Consider the following 18,594-nt stretch of genomic DNA (forward strand, 5'->3'; position numbering starts at 1 on the left):
CACTTTTATTTACTTACAACTCAATATTACAACTAGATATCCAAAACAAAGTATGACTCTATATGAATGCCTCTGGCAGTGTACTAGGATGTGCAATGATCTAGCGTAGAAAATATATAAAAAAACAGACAAGCCATGAAAATATCATGCTAGATATCTTACGATCATGCAAAGCAATATGGCAATGAATGCTCAAGTCATGTATATGATGATGATGGAAGTTGCATGGCAATATATCTCGGAATGGCTATGGAAATGCCATAGTAGGTAGGTATGGTGGCTGTTTTGAGGAAGATATAATGAGGCTTATGTGTGATAGAGTGTATCATATCACGGGGTTTGGATGCACCGGCGAAGTTTGCACCAACTCTCGAGGTGATAAAAGGCAGTGCATGGTACCGAAGAGGCTAGCAATGATGGAAGGGTGAGAGTGTGTATAATCCATGGACTCAACATTAGTCATAAAGAATTCACATACTTATTGCAAAAAATTATTAGCCATCGAAGCAAAGTACCAATACGCATGCCCCTAGCTAGGGGGATAGATTTGTAGGAAAATACCATCGCTCGTCCCCGACCACCACTCATAAGAGGAAGACAATAAAAAATAAATCATGCGCCGACTTCATCACATAACAGTTCACCATATGTGCATTCTTCGGGAATCACAAACCTTAACACAAGTATTTCTACCAATCCAAATTACTCACTAGCATGACTCTAATATCACCATCTTTATATCGCAAAACTATTTCAAGGAATCAAACATGTCATATTCAGTGATCTACAAGTTTTTATGTAGGATTTTATGACTAACCATGTGAATGACCAATTCCCGATGACTCTCTAAATAGATATAAGTGAAGCAAGAGAGTTTAATTCTTTCTACAAAAGATATGCCCGCACTCTAAAAAATATAAGTGACACAAAAGAGCATTCTATAAATAGCGTTTTTTCTATGTGTAGGGAAATAGGCAATCCAAACTTCAAATGATATAAGTGAAGCACATGAAGCATTCTATAAAGCCATACTGAAAAGATATAAGTGAAGTGCAAAGAGCATTCTATAAATCAACCAAGGACTATCTCATACCAGCATGGTGCATAAAAGAAAAAGGGGAAATAAACACAAAAGATGCTCCAAGAATTTACGCATATCATGTGACGAATAAAAATATAGCTCCAAGTAAAATTACCGATGGTTGTTATAAGAAAGAGGGGATGCCTTCCGGGGCATCCCCAAGCTTAGTTGCTTGGGAGTCCTTGAATATTAACTTGGGGTGCCTCGGGCATCCCCAAGCTTAGGCTCTTGCCGCTCCTTATTCCTTCATCCATCGTGATCTCACCCAAAACTTGAAAACTTCAATCACACAAAACTTAACAAAACCCTCATGAGATCTGTTAGTATAATAAAACAAATCACCACTTTAAGTACTATTGTAAATCCATTCATATTTTTTTTTCATTGTAGCTACTATATTATAACTTCTCCATGGCTTATACCACCGATAAAATTGATAGTTTCATCAAAACTAGAAAAATAATGCATCAAAAACAGAATTAGTCTTAAACAGGACAGTCTGTAGCAATCTGAACATCTACCATACTTCTGTAACTCCAAAAATTCTGAAAAATTAGGGAAAAAATTAATTTTTTTTATAGAAGTACTATGTACAAATTTCAGAAACACTCAGAGTTCCAGTAAAAAATGAAAATTCACACACTACAGCCAAAGTTTCTGTTTTTGCACTGCACAAACCAAACAATCAATCTAATCATCCTAAAGGCAAATCTTAGCAGATTATTTTTATAATACAATGGATATTTGTACAAGAGGATAATTATTTTGGTTGAAAAGTTTCTGTAATTAAGATTTGCAAAGTTTCCATGGGCATGAACAAAGTTCAAGGAGCTCCCCCACTTCAACGGTGCTCGTCTTTCCTACTTTCACTTTTCTTTTTGAAAAGTTTTAGGTTCCCCACTTTATTTTTTTTTGATTTTAAACTTTATAAAAACACACAACATAAATAAATGAAAACTTTCGGGTTGTCTCCCAGGCAGCACTTTCTTTAAAGCCATTAAGCTAGGCAAATAGTGCTCAAGTAATGGATCCACCCGGATCCCAAGGTATATCAAAGCCAATTTTAATTAACAATGATTTGTGATTTAGTAGTGACCACAAAGTAATATATATCATGCAACAATGAAGTCTAACTCTCTTCCTATGCATCTGTGATGGTAGTTGGAACTACGTCGGTATTTCCCTGGAGAGGGAGGGATGATGCAGCACAGCGACGGTAGGTATTTCCCTTAGTTATGAAACTAAGGTATCGAACTAGTAGGTGAACCAAGCAACACAACGTAAGCAACACCTGCACACAAATAACAACACCTCGCAACCCGACGTGTTAAAGGGGTTGTCAATCCCTTTCGGGGTACGACGCCTCAAGATAGGCAAACGGACGTGAGGTAAATTGTAGTAGATTGATAGATCGAACGCCAGATAAAATAAATAAAGATAAAACGCACCAAGGTATTTTTGTATTTTTTGGTTTAATAGATCTAAATAAAAATGCAAAGGAAAAGTAGATCGCCAGGCAAATATATGAGAAAGAAGACCCGGGGGCCATAGGTTTCACTAGTGGCTTCTCTCGAGAAAAATAGCAAACGGTGGGTAAACAAATTACTGTTGGGCAATTCATAGAACCTCAAATAATTACGATGATATCCAGGCAATGATCATTACATAGGCATCACGTCCAAGATTAGTAGACCGTCTCCTGCTGCATCTACTACTATTACTCCACACATCGACCGCTATCCAGCATGCATCTAGTGTATTAAGTTCATGGAAAAACAGAGTAATGCAATAAGAACGATGTCATGATGTAGACAAGATCTGTTTATTTATATGGCGGTAGATATAGATCTCATAATTTTATCCTTAGTAGCAATGAAACATACGTGTCGGTTCCTTTTCTGTCACTGTGATCAAGCACCGTAAGATCGAACCCACTACCGGGCACCTCTTCCCATTGCAAGATAAATAGATCAAGTTGGCCAAACAAAACCCAAATATCGGAGAAGAAATACGAGGCTATAAGAGATCAAAGAAACTCAAAAACTTTCATGGATATAAAAAGATATGACTGATCATAAACTCGAAGTTCATCAGATCCCAACAAACACACCGCAAAAGAGTTACATCATATGGATCTCCAAGAGACCATTGTATTGAGAATTCAGCGAGAGAGAGAGAAAGCCATCTAGCTACTAACTACGGACCCGAAGGTCTACAAAGAACTACTCACACATCATTGGAGAGGCACTAATGGAGGTGGTGAACCCCATCCGAGATGGTGTCTAGATTGGATCTGGTGGTTCTGGACTCTGCAGCGGCTGGATGAATATTTTGTCGATGCCTTTAGGGTTTTTGGAATATTGTGGTATTTATGGAGCAAAGAGGCGGTCCGGGGGGCACCCTAGGTGGGAACAACCCACCAGGGCGCGCCTGGGCCTCCTGGCGCACCCTGGTGGGTTGTGCCCCCCCTCGGGGCACCCCCAGGTGCAACCAGGGCCCATTGCCTTCCTTCTGGCCCATAAAAAATCTCCGTAAAGTTTCATGGCATTTGGACTCCGTTTGATATTGATTTTTAGGACACATAAAGTAAATTAATTTGTTTTTGCATTTTGGGACTGGGCATCCCTAATACCTTTGCCTTACTCTCATGCAATGACAAGTGAGTAAACACTCATCTTGAGAATAACACATCTATCATGGAAAATATTAGCCATCCCTCACCGCTCCGCGAGCGAAACAAACACACAAAAGAGAAGTTTATTTTGAAAATTAGAGATGGCACATGCAAATTTTCTTAGAAGGGCAAAAGAATACCACATATAGGTAGATATAGTGGACTCATGTGGCAAAACTGGTTTAAAGGATTTTGGATGCACAATTAGAGGTCATACTTAGTGCAAAATGAAGGCTAGCAAAAAGATTGAGAAGCGACCAACCAAGAAAGGAATAATCTCATAAGCAAGCATTAAGCATAATTAACACCGAATAATGCACCACAAGTAGGATATAATTTTCATTGCATGATTATTGACTTTTGTGCATGCATTGGGAATCACAAACCTTAACACCAATATTCCTACTAGAGCACAATTACTCATCAACATAACTCACATATCACATCATCATATCTCAAAACTATTACTAAGAATCAAGTTTATTTTGTCCAATGATCTTCATGTCATTTTCCTTTTCTTTATCCTTCTTGGATATCTATCACTTTGGCACTAATTTTCATGTGTTGCTTTTCATAAGCTCGAACAAATATAAGTGAAGATCATGAGCATAAAAAAATTCTTTCTCAAAATAATTTAAGTGAAGCAAGAGAGAATTTATTCAAAATTTTACTAACTCTCAAACAAATCTAAGTGAAGCAAGAGAGCATTTCTTCAAAAATAACAAAGCACACCGTGCTCAAAAATATATAATTGAAGCACTAGAGCAAGTCCTAGCTCATAAAAGATTTAAGTGAACATAGAGAGCAATTCTAACAAGTCATGATATAATTTTGGCTCTCTCAAATAGGTGTTTCCAGCAAGGATTGATGACTTAAAACACAAAATAAAACAAGCAAAGACTCATATCATACAAGATGATCTGAGCAAAACACATATCATCTGACAAATAAAAATATAGTCTCGAGTAAAATACCGATAGTTGTTATAAGAAAGTGGGGATGACACTCGGGGGCATCCCCAAGCTTAGTTGGTTGCTCATTCTTGGATAATAGCTTGGGATGCCGGGGCTTCCCCAAGCTTAGGCTCTTACATCCTTCCTTCATCCATCGTAAGATAACCCAAAACTTGAAAACTTCAATCACACAAAACTCAACGAAAACCTTCATGAGATCCGTTAGTATAAGAATAATAAACCACTACTATAAGAGCTGTATCAGACCAATTCATATTTTGTTTTTGTATTATATCTACCGTATTCCAACTTTTATATGGCAAAAACTCATCAAAGAAAACCATAGAGCCATCAAAATAAGCACACAACACAAAGAAAATAGAATCTGTCAAAACAGAACAGTCTGCAGCAATATGACTATCTTGAATACTTCTGTAACTCCAAACATTATGCAAAATTAGGACGACCTGAGTAATTTGTATATTTATCTACTGCATTTGAATGGGTATTTTATCGCTCTCTGGTAAAAATGATAATTGTTTTCGTGAGCGCAAAACTTCCTATTTTTTCAGCAAGATCAAACAACTATTGCCCAAGAAGATCCTAAAGGCTTTACTTGGCACGAACACTAATTAAAACATAAAAAACACAATCATAACAGTAGCATAATTGTGCTAACAATCAAGAACAAAAAGCAAAAAGCAAAAATAAATTTTATTCATTGGGTTGCCTCCCAACAAGCGCTATACTTTTACGCCCTTAGCTAGGCATAAAGCAAGGATCTAAGTTTTGTCATCCTTGTTCCTTGGGAAGAAAAGGGAAAATTTTCTATCAATGGCATTCAATTTTCTATCTTGTGAAAGCACATGGCCATTGATAGCGGAAGAAAGATTAAGCATGTTGCGAAAATTCGTATCTAAACTACCCTTCATCTCTTTAATTATTTCATTTTGATAAAGCACATAAGAGTAGTTGATTCAACATTTTCTCCTTTAGGGTGCCCAAATATGGCTTTCATCTTCTCATAAGTATCAACGACATCCCCTTCATGAAAACCGTTTTCAAATATAGAATCTAAGACTTGCTTGAAAGAAGAAGGTAAATCGTCATAAAAATATTTCAAGTATATCTATATCTGATATTGGGGCACATAGCTTGCTCGAATTCTCAACGACCTATCCCAAGCATCTCTCAAAGATTCATCAAGTAAATAGCGAAAAATTCCAGGATCATCTTCATCACAATGGTTAAGATTTTTCTTAGCAACCCCGGTAGATCCTTCCATAGCACCATTGTTTATGAGCTTAAAGAGGACAGACGGGCTATCCAAAGCATTAAGACTAGATAGAAAACCCTTAGCTCTTTCGAGATCGGACAGGGCAGGAAAACGGCAAACGAAAAAAGAGAGGCGAATAAAATGACAAATTTTTGTGAAGTGGGGGAGAGGAAAACGAGAGGCAAATGGAAAATAATGTAAATTGCAAGGAGATGAGATTTGTGATTAGGAACCTGGTTATGTTGAAGATCCTCTCCGGCAACGGCGCCAGAAATTCTCCTTGATGGTACCTGGAACTACGTCGGTATTTCCCTGGAGAGGGAGGGATGATGCAGCACATCAACAGTAGGTATTTCCCTTAGTTATGAAACCAAGGTATCAAACCAGTAGGAGAATCAAGCAACACAATGAAAGCAGCACCTACACACAAATAACAACACCTCGCAACCCGACGTGTTAAAGGGGTTGTCAATCGCTTCCGGGGTACGATGCCTCATGATAGGCAAATGGACGTGAGGTAAATTGTAGTAGATTGATAGATCAAACGCCAAATAAAATAAATAAAGATAAAACGCAGCAAGGTATTTTTGTATTTTTTGGTTTAATAGATCTAAATAAAAATGCAAAGGAAAAGTAGATCGCAAGGGAAATATATGAGAAAGAAGACCCGGGGGCCGTAGGTTTCACTAATGGCTTCTCTCGAAAAAAATAGCAACCGATGGGTAAACAAATTACTGTTGGGCAATTGATAGAACTACAAATAATTATGATGATATCCAGGCAATGATCATTACATAGGCATCAGGTCCAAGATTAGTAGACCGACTCCTGCCTGCATCTACTACTATTACTCCACACATCAACTGTTATCCAGCATGCATGTAGTGTATTAAGTTCATGGAAAAATGGAGTAATGCAAGAAGAACGGTGACATGATGCAGACAAGATCCGTTTATCTATATGGCGGTAGATATAGATCTCGTCTTTTTATCCTTAGTAGCAATGATACATACGTGTCGGTTCCCTTTCTGTCATTGGGATCAAGCACCGTAAGATCGAACCCACTACCGGGAACCTCTTCCCGTTGCAAGATAAATAGATCAAGTTGGCCAAACAAAACACAAATATCAGAGAAGAAATACGAGGCTATAAGAGATCATGCATATAAGAGATCAAAGAAACTCAAATAACTTTCATGGATATAAAAAGATATTACTGATCATAAACTCGAAGTTCATCAGATCCCAACAAACACACCGCAAAAGAGTTACATCATATGGATCTCCAAGAGACCATTTTATTGAGAATTCAGTGAGAGAGAAAGCCATCTAGATACTAACTATGGACCCAAAGGTCTACAAAGAACTACTCACGCATCATCAGAGAGGCACCAATGGAGGTGGTGAACCCCATCCGAGATGGCGTCTAGATTGGATCTGGTGGTTCTGGACTCTGCGGCGGCTGGATGAATATTTTGTCGATGCCTTTAGGGTTTCTGGAATATTGTGGTATTTATAGAACAAAGAGGTAATCCGGGGGGCACTCGAGGTGGGCACAACCCACCAGGGCATGCCTGGGCCTCCTAGCGCGCCCTCGTGGGTTGTGCCCCCCTCGGGACACCCCAGGTGCAACCAGGGCCCATTGCCTTCCTTCTAGCCCATAAAAAATCTTCGTAAAGTTTCGTGGCATTTGGACTCTGTTTGATATTGATTTTCTGCGATGTAAGAAACATGGAAAAAACAACAACTAACACTTGGCACTATGTCAATAGGTTAGTACCAAAAAGATATAAAATGATTATAAAACATCCAAGATTGATAATAAAACAGCATGGAACAATCAAAAATTATAGATACATTGGAGACGTATCACTCTACATGTCATAAAAGAACAATTCATGCACATCAAGTAAAGGCCAATACATAGCATAAGCAGTTTCTTGCAATTTTATCATATAGGAAACGTAGAGAGGCGGAGATGTAGTTCCTCTCTCATAATAATTGCAAGTAGGAGCATCAAGCACATGCATATTATATTCATCAAATTCATCCTGTGCAATAGTAGAACGCAACCCATCAATATAGTCTTTAATAAGTGCAAACTTCTCCGATGTAGTGTAGTTGGGAGAATTCAAAAAGATAATAGGACTATCATGCGTGGGTGCGATAGCAACAATTTCATTATTAACATAAGGAACTATAGCAAGTTCATATCCATAAACATAATTCATATTGGCATCATGGCCACAAGCATAGCAAGCATCAAGTTCATCAAAAAGGAATATTTCAAACGAATCCAAAGGATCCTAGCAATCATCATAGCATTCATCCTTCGTAAGCACGAAGGGAAATTAAAAAATGAATGAGTTGAAGAGTTACTCTCATTAGAAGGTGGGCACGGGTAGCTAATCCGCTCTTCCTCCTTTTGTTCTTTGCTCTACTCGTCATCTTTTTCATCCAATGAGCTCACAGTGTCATCAATTTCTTCTTCCATACATTCCTGCAAAATATTAGTCTCTTCTTGACAATGGAGACTTTCTCAATAAATGCATCAATATCGGCATTATATTCATAATTCTCATAGCAATATTTAAGTATAGCATGACTTCCAGGTCTGTAAACAACATCATCAAGATTTTCACACTTTTCAAACAAAGATTCAATTTCATAAGCACCCATAAAAGCAGTGAATTCTTCTATTCATTTCACATCATAGTAATCATATATACCATTAGCATAAGAAGCCAAGGTTTCATTATCATTAAAGTTACATGAAAAGGGAAGGTGTGTGATGTCTATTACGCAACTTTATTCTTGTAGACTCGTGTTGGGCCTCCCAGCGCAGAGTTTTGTAGGACATTAGCAATTTTCCCTCAAGTGGATGACCTAAGGTTAATCAATCCGTGGGAGGTGTAGGATGAAGATGGTCTCTCTCAAACAATCCTGCAATCAAATATAAGAAATCTCTTGTGTCCCCAATGCACCCAATACAATAGCAATTTGTATAGGTGCACTAGTTCAGCGAAGAGATGGTATAAAAGTGTAATATGGATGTAGAAATATATTTTTATAATCTGAAAATAAAAAAACAGCAAGGTAGCAAACGGTAAAAGTGAGCACAAAGGATATTGCAATGATTGAAAATGAGGCCTAGAGTCCGTACTTTCACTAGTGCAATCTCTCAACAATGCTATTATAATTGGATCATATAACCTTCCCTCAACGTGTGATGAAGAATCCGAAGTTCCTATTTAGTGGAGAACATGATAAGAAATCGTTTGTAGGGTACGGATCCACCTCGAAGCTATTCCTTCCGACCGATCTATCCAAGAGTTCATACTAAAATAACACCAAATAATTTTAGATTCATAATACTCAATCCAACACAAAGAACCTCAAAGAGTGCCCCAAGATTTCTACCAGAGAAACAAAGACAAGAACGTGCATCAAACCCTATGCGTAGATTACCCCAATGTCACCTCGGGAATCTGCGAGTTGAGTGCGAAAACATACATCTAGTGAATCAAAATAATACCCCATTGTCACCACGGGTATTCATATGAAAGACATATATCAAGTGCTCTCAAATCCATAAAAGTATTTAATCCGATAAAACGAAATCTCAAAGGGAAAACTCAATTCACAACAAGATAGAGAGGTGAAAACACCATATGATCCGACTATATTAACAAAGCCCGCGATACATCAAGATCGTGCCATCTCAAGAACATGAGAGAGGGAGATTAAACACATAGCTACTGGTACAAACCCTCAGTCCCGAGGGTGGACTACTCCCTCCTCATCATGGTGGCCGCCGGGATGATGAAGATGGCCACCGGTGATGATTTCCCCCTCCGGCAGGGTGCCGAAATGGGAGTCTAGATTTGTTTTTTGTGGCTATAGAGGCTTGCGGCGGTGGAACTTCTGATCTAGGGTTAGCTCGAGGGTTTTTGGAATATTTGGGAATTTATAGGGCGAAGAGGCGGTACGGGAGGCCACCGAGGTGGGCACAACCCACCGGGGCGCGCCTGGGGGCCCAGGCGCGCCCTAGTGGGTTGTGCCCCCTTGAGGCACCCCCAGGTACTACTACGGCCCATTGGATGTCTTCTGGTCCATAATAAATCCACGAAAAGTTTCGCGGTGTTTGGATTCTGTTTGATATTGATTTCATGTGGTGTAAAAAATAAGCAAAAAACGACAACTGACACTGGGTCAATAGGTTAGTACCAAAAATGATATAAAGTTGCTATAAAATGATTGTAAAACATCCAAGAATGATAATATAACAGCATGAATACTTCATAAATTATAGATATGTTGGAGACGTATCAGCATCCCCAAGCTTAATTCCTACTCGTCCTTGAGTAGATAAATGATAAAAGAAATAATTTATGAAGTGTGAATGCTAGCAAAGCGCAGAAGTTTGATCAATGACAATTTCAATCACTTTTCCTAACGTCATAACATCAATTATTTCCTATAAAACTTCTCATGTTAAAGTAGCAACCAATTCACATGTTAAGGTTCAAACAACGAATTCTCTTGAAACTCAACAACCTATGTTCTCAGTCGCTAAGCAATTGTAATTCAACTTATTCAACATAGTTTATAGTAAGAGCTCCACATACTCAACCATCATATAGTCTTCTATGATTGCTAACACTCACCACATACACATGAGCAAAACATTTCAACCGGACAGATAGAAAGATAGGGGCTTATAATTTCGCCTTCCAACGTATTCACCTCAAGGGTGATGTCAAGAATAATAACTCATGCTACCCATATCCATATGGATATATGTTCCTAGATCTTTCCTCACCACATGATGCTTGCCAAAAGAGAAAAATAAAAAGGAATAGAGAGAAAAACTTTGACTCTGGCATTATAGTAAATATATAAAAGTAAAAGGTAGGCCCTTCGCAGAGGGAAGCAGAGGTTGCCATGTGCTATTTGTTTGTATGATCAATCCCTTAGTGCAAAATAATGTCACATTATATTGCCCCTTATGATCGCAACCTTTATTATGCAGTATGTCACTTTTATTCTTTGCCATCACAAGTTCGTACAATGCTCGATTTTCTCTTACACTAAATGATCTAACACTTTTAGAAGCAATTTTTATTGCCTTATTGCACAGATGACAACTTACTTGAAGGATCTTGCTCAATCCTTAAGTAGGTATGGTGGACTCTTTAAAATAAGATTTGGGTTTAAGGGCTTTTGGATGCACAAGTAGTATCTCTACTTGGTGCGGAATTTTTGGCTAGCAAAGATGGGGGGCAAACACCACATGTTGTCTTCTTTGTCCAACGTCAACAATTTTTGCATATAATATTTTGATGGGGGCTCACAATCACAAAAGATTTCCAATATAGTGTATTTGCATGTGAAAGTTCTCTTCCTTATAGTAATCATTCAGGAATTGCTTGTATGACCAATATTGTGATTGTCAAGCTTCAAAAGATTTCACTTTCTAAACCCAATGTGAAGCTACTACTAGGCATGATATGAACATATAATTTCAACTTCATAATATTCAACTCATTCAACAATTTACTCATAGGATATAAGTGAAGCACAAGAGTAAATGACAATCTACTCCCAAAAGATATAAGTGAAGATCAAATGAGTAGTTTAGTAAATAGGTAACTATGTGAGGACTCTCTCTTATTTAAAAAATTCCAGATCTAAGTAATTTACTAAAACATCAAGAAAAACAAAACAAAATGACATTCCAAGAATAGCACAACTCACGTGAAGAAGCAAAAACTTAGGCTCAACCGATACTAACCGATAATTGTTGAAGAAGAAAGGTGGGATGCCTACTGGGGCATCCCCAAGCTTAGATGCTTGAGACTTCTTGAAATATTATCTTTGGGTGCCTTGGGCATCCCCGTGCTTGAGATTTTGTGTCTCCTTAATTCCTTTCATATCACAGTTTTCCTAAATCTCAAAAGCTTCATCCACACAAAACTCAACAAGAACTCGTGAGATAAGTTAGTATAAATCAATGCAAAACCTTATCATTCTCTACTGTAGAAAATCACTAAAATTATTATTCAACATTGCATACTAAATGCCTATGCATATTTAATACCCCTATCCTCAAATAGAATCATTAAACAAGCAACCATATTCAAACAATGCAAATATAACAGCAATCTACCAAAACAATACAGTCTGTAAAGAATGCAAGAGTATAAATAATTATTTAACTCCAAAAATTATGAAAATTTACCACACTCTAGAAAATTTATCAAAGATTATTGTGCAAAAAATTTCAAAATTTTATCACATTCTGACTTTTCTCGGGAATTTTTGCAACATCGATAAACTTTCTGTCTTGAAACAGCAACTCATATACTTGCAAGATAAGCATGGTAAAGGCCATCCTTGCCACTTTTATTGAGATAAAAGATGCACAAAATTACTCTAAACAACAGAAAGAAAATCCTATCAAAATAAAATGATGCTCCAAGCAAAACACATATCATGTGATGAATAAAAATGTAGCTCCAAGTGAGGTTACCGATAATGTTGGAGATGAAAGAGGGGATTCCTTTCGGGGCATCCCCAAGCTTAGTTGCTTGGATCTTCCTTGGATATTAACTTGGGATGCCTTGGGCATCCCCAAGCTTAAAGTATTTTCACTCCTTATTCTCCTCATATCTACATCTCACCCAAAACTTGAAAACTTCAATCACACAAAACTTAACGGAACTTCGTGAGATAGGTTAGTATGATAAAGAGCAAACCATTACACTTTGGTACTGTCAAAGACAAGATTCATAATTGTTTCCACACAATGCCTACTGTAGAATATCATTTCCACAATTTATATTGAGAAATATAAGCCATAGAAACTAGGAAACAACCAAACTATGCATTGAAAACAGAATCTGTCAAATACAGAATAGTCTGTAATGATCTAGACAACAACCATACTTCAGCTACTCCAAAAATTCTGAAAATTTAGGAAAATCAGGGAAATTTTTATATCAATCTTGTGCAACAGTAATCAAGATTTTATCACGTTTATTTAAAAAATGAAAATTATTTTACTGGGCGCAAAGTTTCTGTTTTTCAGCAAGATCAAATCAACTATCACAATAGACCATCCCAAAAATCTTACTTGGCACTTTATTGAAACGAAAGCTATAAAACATGATTACTACAATAGCTTTATCATGTGATCACACAAAAATAGTAGGGGTAAATGTTGGGTTGTGTCCCAACAAGTGCTTTTCTTTAATGCCTTTTAGCTAGGCATGAAGATTTCAATGATGCTGGCATAAAAGATAAGAATTAAAACATAAAGAGAGCATCATGAACCATAAGTTCATCTGTCATAATAATTTTAAGTAGCATCATGAATAGATTCATCAATATAACCATCACATAAAGCATTCTTTTCATGTTCCACAAGCATAGAAATTTTATTACTCTCCACATAAGAAAATTTCTTCTCATTCACAATGGTGGGAGTATCATATGAAACTCGAATACTATAAATTGTTTCCACATTAAAAGAGTAATGTTCAGGAAAAGGGTAATCATAACTATGACAAGTTTTATAAATATAATCATCACTACTTTTTATAACATAAGTATCATCATAACTAGCAACTTTGTTCTCATCATGGATAGGAGGCATGCAATCATCATAGCAAATTTGATCATTCGAAGTAGGGGGACTAAAAAGATCATCTTCATTAAACATAGCATCCCCAAGCTTGGGACAAACATTAGATGTAGCAAATAAATTCTCAAACATGTCATTCTCATCAAACATAGCATCCCCAAGCTTGTGGCTTGGCATATCATAAGCATAATCACTCTCATCATTAATAGTATGAATAGCACCAACGGTATATCAATTGCTATCATCATAATTTCCCAAGTTTATGCCAAAAAGATTTTCAAGATTATAAGAAGTTGATGTCTACTACACAACCTTCTTATTGTAGACGTTGTTGGGCCTCCAAGTGTAGAGGATTGTAGGACAATAGCAAATTTCCCTCAAGCGGAGACCTAAGGTTTATCAATCCGTAGGAGGCGTAGGATGAAGATGGTTTCTCTCAAGCAACCTTGCAACCAAATAACAAATAGTCTCTTGTGTCCCCAACACACCCAATACAATGGTAAATTGTATAGGTGCACTAGTTCGGCGAAGAGATGGTGATACAAGTGGTATATGGATAGTAGATAAAGGTTTTTGTAATCTGAAAATATAAAAACAGCAAGGTAGCTAATGATAAAAATGAGCGTAAACGGTATTGCAATGCGTTGAAACAAGTCCTAGGGTTCATACTTTCGCTAGTGCAAGTTACCTCAACAATAATAACATAATTGGATCACATAACTATCCCTCAACATGCAACAAAGAGTCACTCCAAAGTCACTAATAGCAGAGAACGAACGGAGAGATTATGGTAGGGTACGAAACCACCTCAAAGTTGTTCTTTCCAATCAATCCGTTGGGTTATTCCTATAAGTGTCACAAACAACCCTAGAGTTCATACTAGAATAACACCTTAAGACACAAATCAACCAAAACCCTAATGTCACCTAGATACTCCAATGTCACCTCAAGTATCCGTGGGTATGATTATATGATATGCATCACACAATCTCAGATTCATCTATTCAACCAACACATAGAACCTCAAAGAGTGCCCCAAAGTTTCTACCGGAGAATCACGACGAAAACGTGTGCCAACCACTATGCATAGGTTCATGGACGGAACCCGCAAGTTGATCACCAAAACATACATCAAGTGAATCACGTGATATCCCATTGTCACCACAGATACGCACAACAAGACATACATCAAGTGTTCTCAAATCTTTAAAGACCCAATCCGATAAGATAACTTCGAAGGGGAAACTCAATCCATTACAAGAGAGTAGAGGGGGAGAAGAAACATAAGATCCAACTATGATAGCAAAGCTCGCGATACATCAAGATCGTGCCAAATCAAGAACATGAGAGAGAGAGAGAGATCAAACACATAGCTACTGGTACATACCCTCAGCCCCGAGGGAGAACTACTCCCTCCTCATCATGGAGAGCACCGGGATGATGAAGATGGCCACCGGAGAGGGATTGCCCCCTCCGGCAGGGTGCCGGAATGGTTCTAGATTGGTTTTCGGTGGCTACGGAGGCTTCTGGCAGCGGGACTCCCGATCTATTGTGCTCCCCGATCATTTTAGGGTATATGGAGATATATAGGCGGAAGAAGTACGTCAGGGGAGCCACGAGGGGCCCACGAGGGTGGAGGGCGCGCCCAGGGGGGTGGGCGCGCCTCCCTGCCTCGTGGCTTCCTCGTTGCTTCCCTTACGTGGACTCCGAGTCTCCCGGGTTGGTTTCCTTCCAAAAAAAACTTCCGTGAAGTTTCAGGTCAATTGGACTCCATTTGATTTTCCTTTTCTGCGATACTCTAAAACAAGGTAAAAACAGAAACTGGCACTGGGCTCTGGGTTAATAGGTTAGTCCCAAAAATCATATAAAATAGCATATAAATGCATGTAAAACATCCAAGGTTGATAATATAATAGCATGGAACAATCAAAAATTATAGATACGTTGGAGACGTATCAGAAGTATCATTATCTTCCCAATCATAATTATCACAACAAGCAATACGCATAACAAAATCATTATCAAGTGCATCATCTTCCACAATCATTTTTGATTCATTTTCACGAGGCACAACAATAAAAGGAGCAACATTATTAGGGAGAGATACCTTTTTACCTCTATTCTTTCTTCTTTTCTTATTCTTCACCACCCCACATATGGGTTTAATCAATTTTTCCAAGCTTCTTGTTGAAGAGATTGATTGGATAGGAAGCTCCTCCTCGTTACCTGATTCATCATAATAAACACTAGGACGGTATTGGGAAATATTTTCCCTTTCATTAGAACTCTCTTCATATTCTATTTGTTTTCTTGTCTTTAGATAGTTGGCAATATAAGGATTCTCAATGCAATTTACCGCACAAAACATATAAATTTCCTCTATATCAAAATCAAGAAACCTCTTGAGATTAAATTTGGGAATACCCCCAGTTATACGTTTCATTTCTTCATACCCCAAAAGAAGACTAAGCTCTTTATGATGCTCAAGGGTAATCAAGTTATCACAATTTTTGGACACGATTTGATCATGAAACATTTTGCATTGGATATTTAAATGACCACTTTCATTGCAAAGTTCACAAGGATGGCGAGAAAATTAAATCTTTCAGCACAATCATCTAGTCTCTCTTGCAACTTTTTTGTTTCTAAATATTTACGCTCCTTACAAAATCTATCTTCCCTTTTTGGTGTGCATTTGCACTCCAATTCACTCCGCAAAAAATGACATTCTTATAGGAGACATCATTATCATGACTAATGCAATCATCATTAACATCATGGATATTCAAAGAATTCAAACTAGCAATATTGCAATCATGCCCATCATCCAACGTTTTTATGCCATAAATTTTGATGAATTCTTTTTCTAGCAATTGAGCACAACTATCGGAATCCTTATTCTCAAGATGGACATTATAAAGATAAAGAACAATCCGAGGTAATCCAATCTCCATTTTTTTGTTTTCTTTTATAAACCAAACTAGTGATAAACAAGAAACTAAAAGATTTGATTGCAAGATCTAAATATATACCTTCAAGCACTCACCTCCTCAGCAACGGCGCCAGAAAAGAGGTTGGTGTCTACTATGCAACTTTATTCTCGTAGACTCGTGTTGGGCCTCCAAGCGCAGAGTTTTGTAGGATAGTAGTAATTTTCCCTCAAGTGGATGACCTAAGGTTTATCAACCCGTGGGAGGCGTAGGATGAAGATGGTCTCTCTCAAACAACCCTGTAACCAAATAACAAAGAGTCTCTTATGTCCCCAACACACCAAATACAATGGCAAATTGTATAGGTGCACTAGTTCAGCGAAGAGATGGTGATAAAAGTGCAATACAGATGGTAGAAATATATATTTATAATCTGAATAAATAAAAACAGCAAGGTAGCAAATAGTAAACAGGCACAAAAATGGTATTGCAATTCTTGAAAATGAAGCCTAGGGTCCGTACTTTCGCTAGTGCAATCTCTCAACAATGCTAATATAATTGGATCATATAACCATCCCTCACCATGCAATGAAGAATCACTCCAAAGTTCCTATCTAGCGGAGAACATAAGAAGAAATCATTTGTAGGGTACGAAACCACCTCGAAGCTATTCTTTCTGATTGATCTATCCAAGAGTTCGTACTAAAATAACACCAAATAATTTCAGATTCATAATACTCAATCCAACACAAAGAACCTCAAAGAGTGCCCCAAGATTTCTACCGGAGAAACAAAAGACGAGAATGTGCATCAACCCCTATGCATAGATTACCCCAATGTCACCGCGGGAATCCGCAAGTTGAATGCTAAAACACATATCAAGTGAATTAATATGATACCCCATTGTCACCACGAGTACTCATATGCAAGACATATATCAAGTGCTCTCAAATCCATAAAAGTATTCAATCTGATAACAACAAAATCTCAAAAGGGTAAACTCAATTCATCATAACAAGATAGAGAGGGGAAAACACCATATGATCTGACTATATTAACAAAGCCAACAATACATCAAGATCGTGACATCTCAAGAACACGAGGGAGATAGATATTAAACACATAGTTACTCGTACAAACCCACAGCCCCGAGGGTGGACTACTCCCTCCTCATCGTGGTGGCCGCCGAGATGATGAAGATGGCCACCGGTGATGATTTCCCCCTCTGGCGGAGTGCCGGAACGGGGTCTAGATTGGTTTTCAGTGGCTACAGAGCCTTGCGGTGGCGGAACTTCTGATCTAGGGTTACCCCTGTAACATCCCAAATTTTCAATTTGGAATGTTATACACTAGATCATCATTGCATATCATATTTATTGCATTTTGGTTGATCCTAGAAATTTCACGCAACTCAAGGACCCTCAGAGAGAGTTGGGGATTTCATTATTTTCATATTTGAGTTGTCTCAAATTTTGAAAATAGGATCATTTGATTTTATTTATTTTATCTTCAAATATTTCTATTATAAAAATTATGAGAGAGGGAATAAAATGACTTTCCCAAAATAAAGAAATATTGGGGATTTAATAAAAAATCAAATAAGATTTTATTTTGGTTTTATTTGCTATTTTATTTGAATTTAGGAAAAAAGCGCATTTTTCAAAATTTCATTTAGTCCCCAAATAAATGTTCATCCTGTGGGCTTGATTTTAGAAGCCGGGGAAAATTTATTTCGGGATTTTTGCAGTCCGTTTAGTATTCCTTTTGTTTTTTCCGAGCGTAATTATATATTTTTTAAAAAGTTTGAACCGACCTTGGGCCGTAACCGGCCAGGACTCCTCCTGGCCGGGCCTTCTTATAAGCGCCCTGAGGCCCCAGGCCTAGCCCAGCCACGCCCCCACCCAACCCTAACCCTAGCCTCCCGCCACCGCCGCCGCTGCCGCGCCGCGCCGCCGTGCCGCCGCCCGCCCGTGCCGCCCCGCCGCCGCCCACCGGACCCGCCGCTGCCCGCCGCCGCCGACATCGCCGCCCGCCGG

Source organism: Triticum aestivum, chromosome 2A (assembly GCF_018294505.1).
Source record: "Triticum aestivum cultivar Chinese Spring chromosome 2A, IWGSC CS RefSeq v2.1, whole genome shotgun sequence".
NCBI classification, from domain to species: domain Eukaryota; kingdom Viridiplantae; phylum Streptophyta; class Magnoliopsida; order Poales; family Poaceae; genus Triticum; species Triticum aestivum.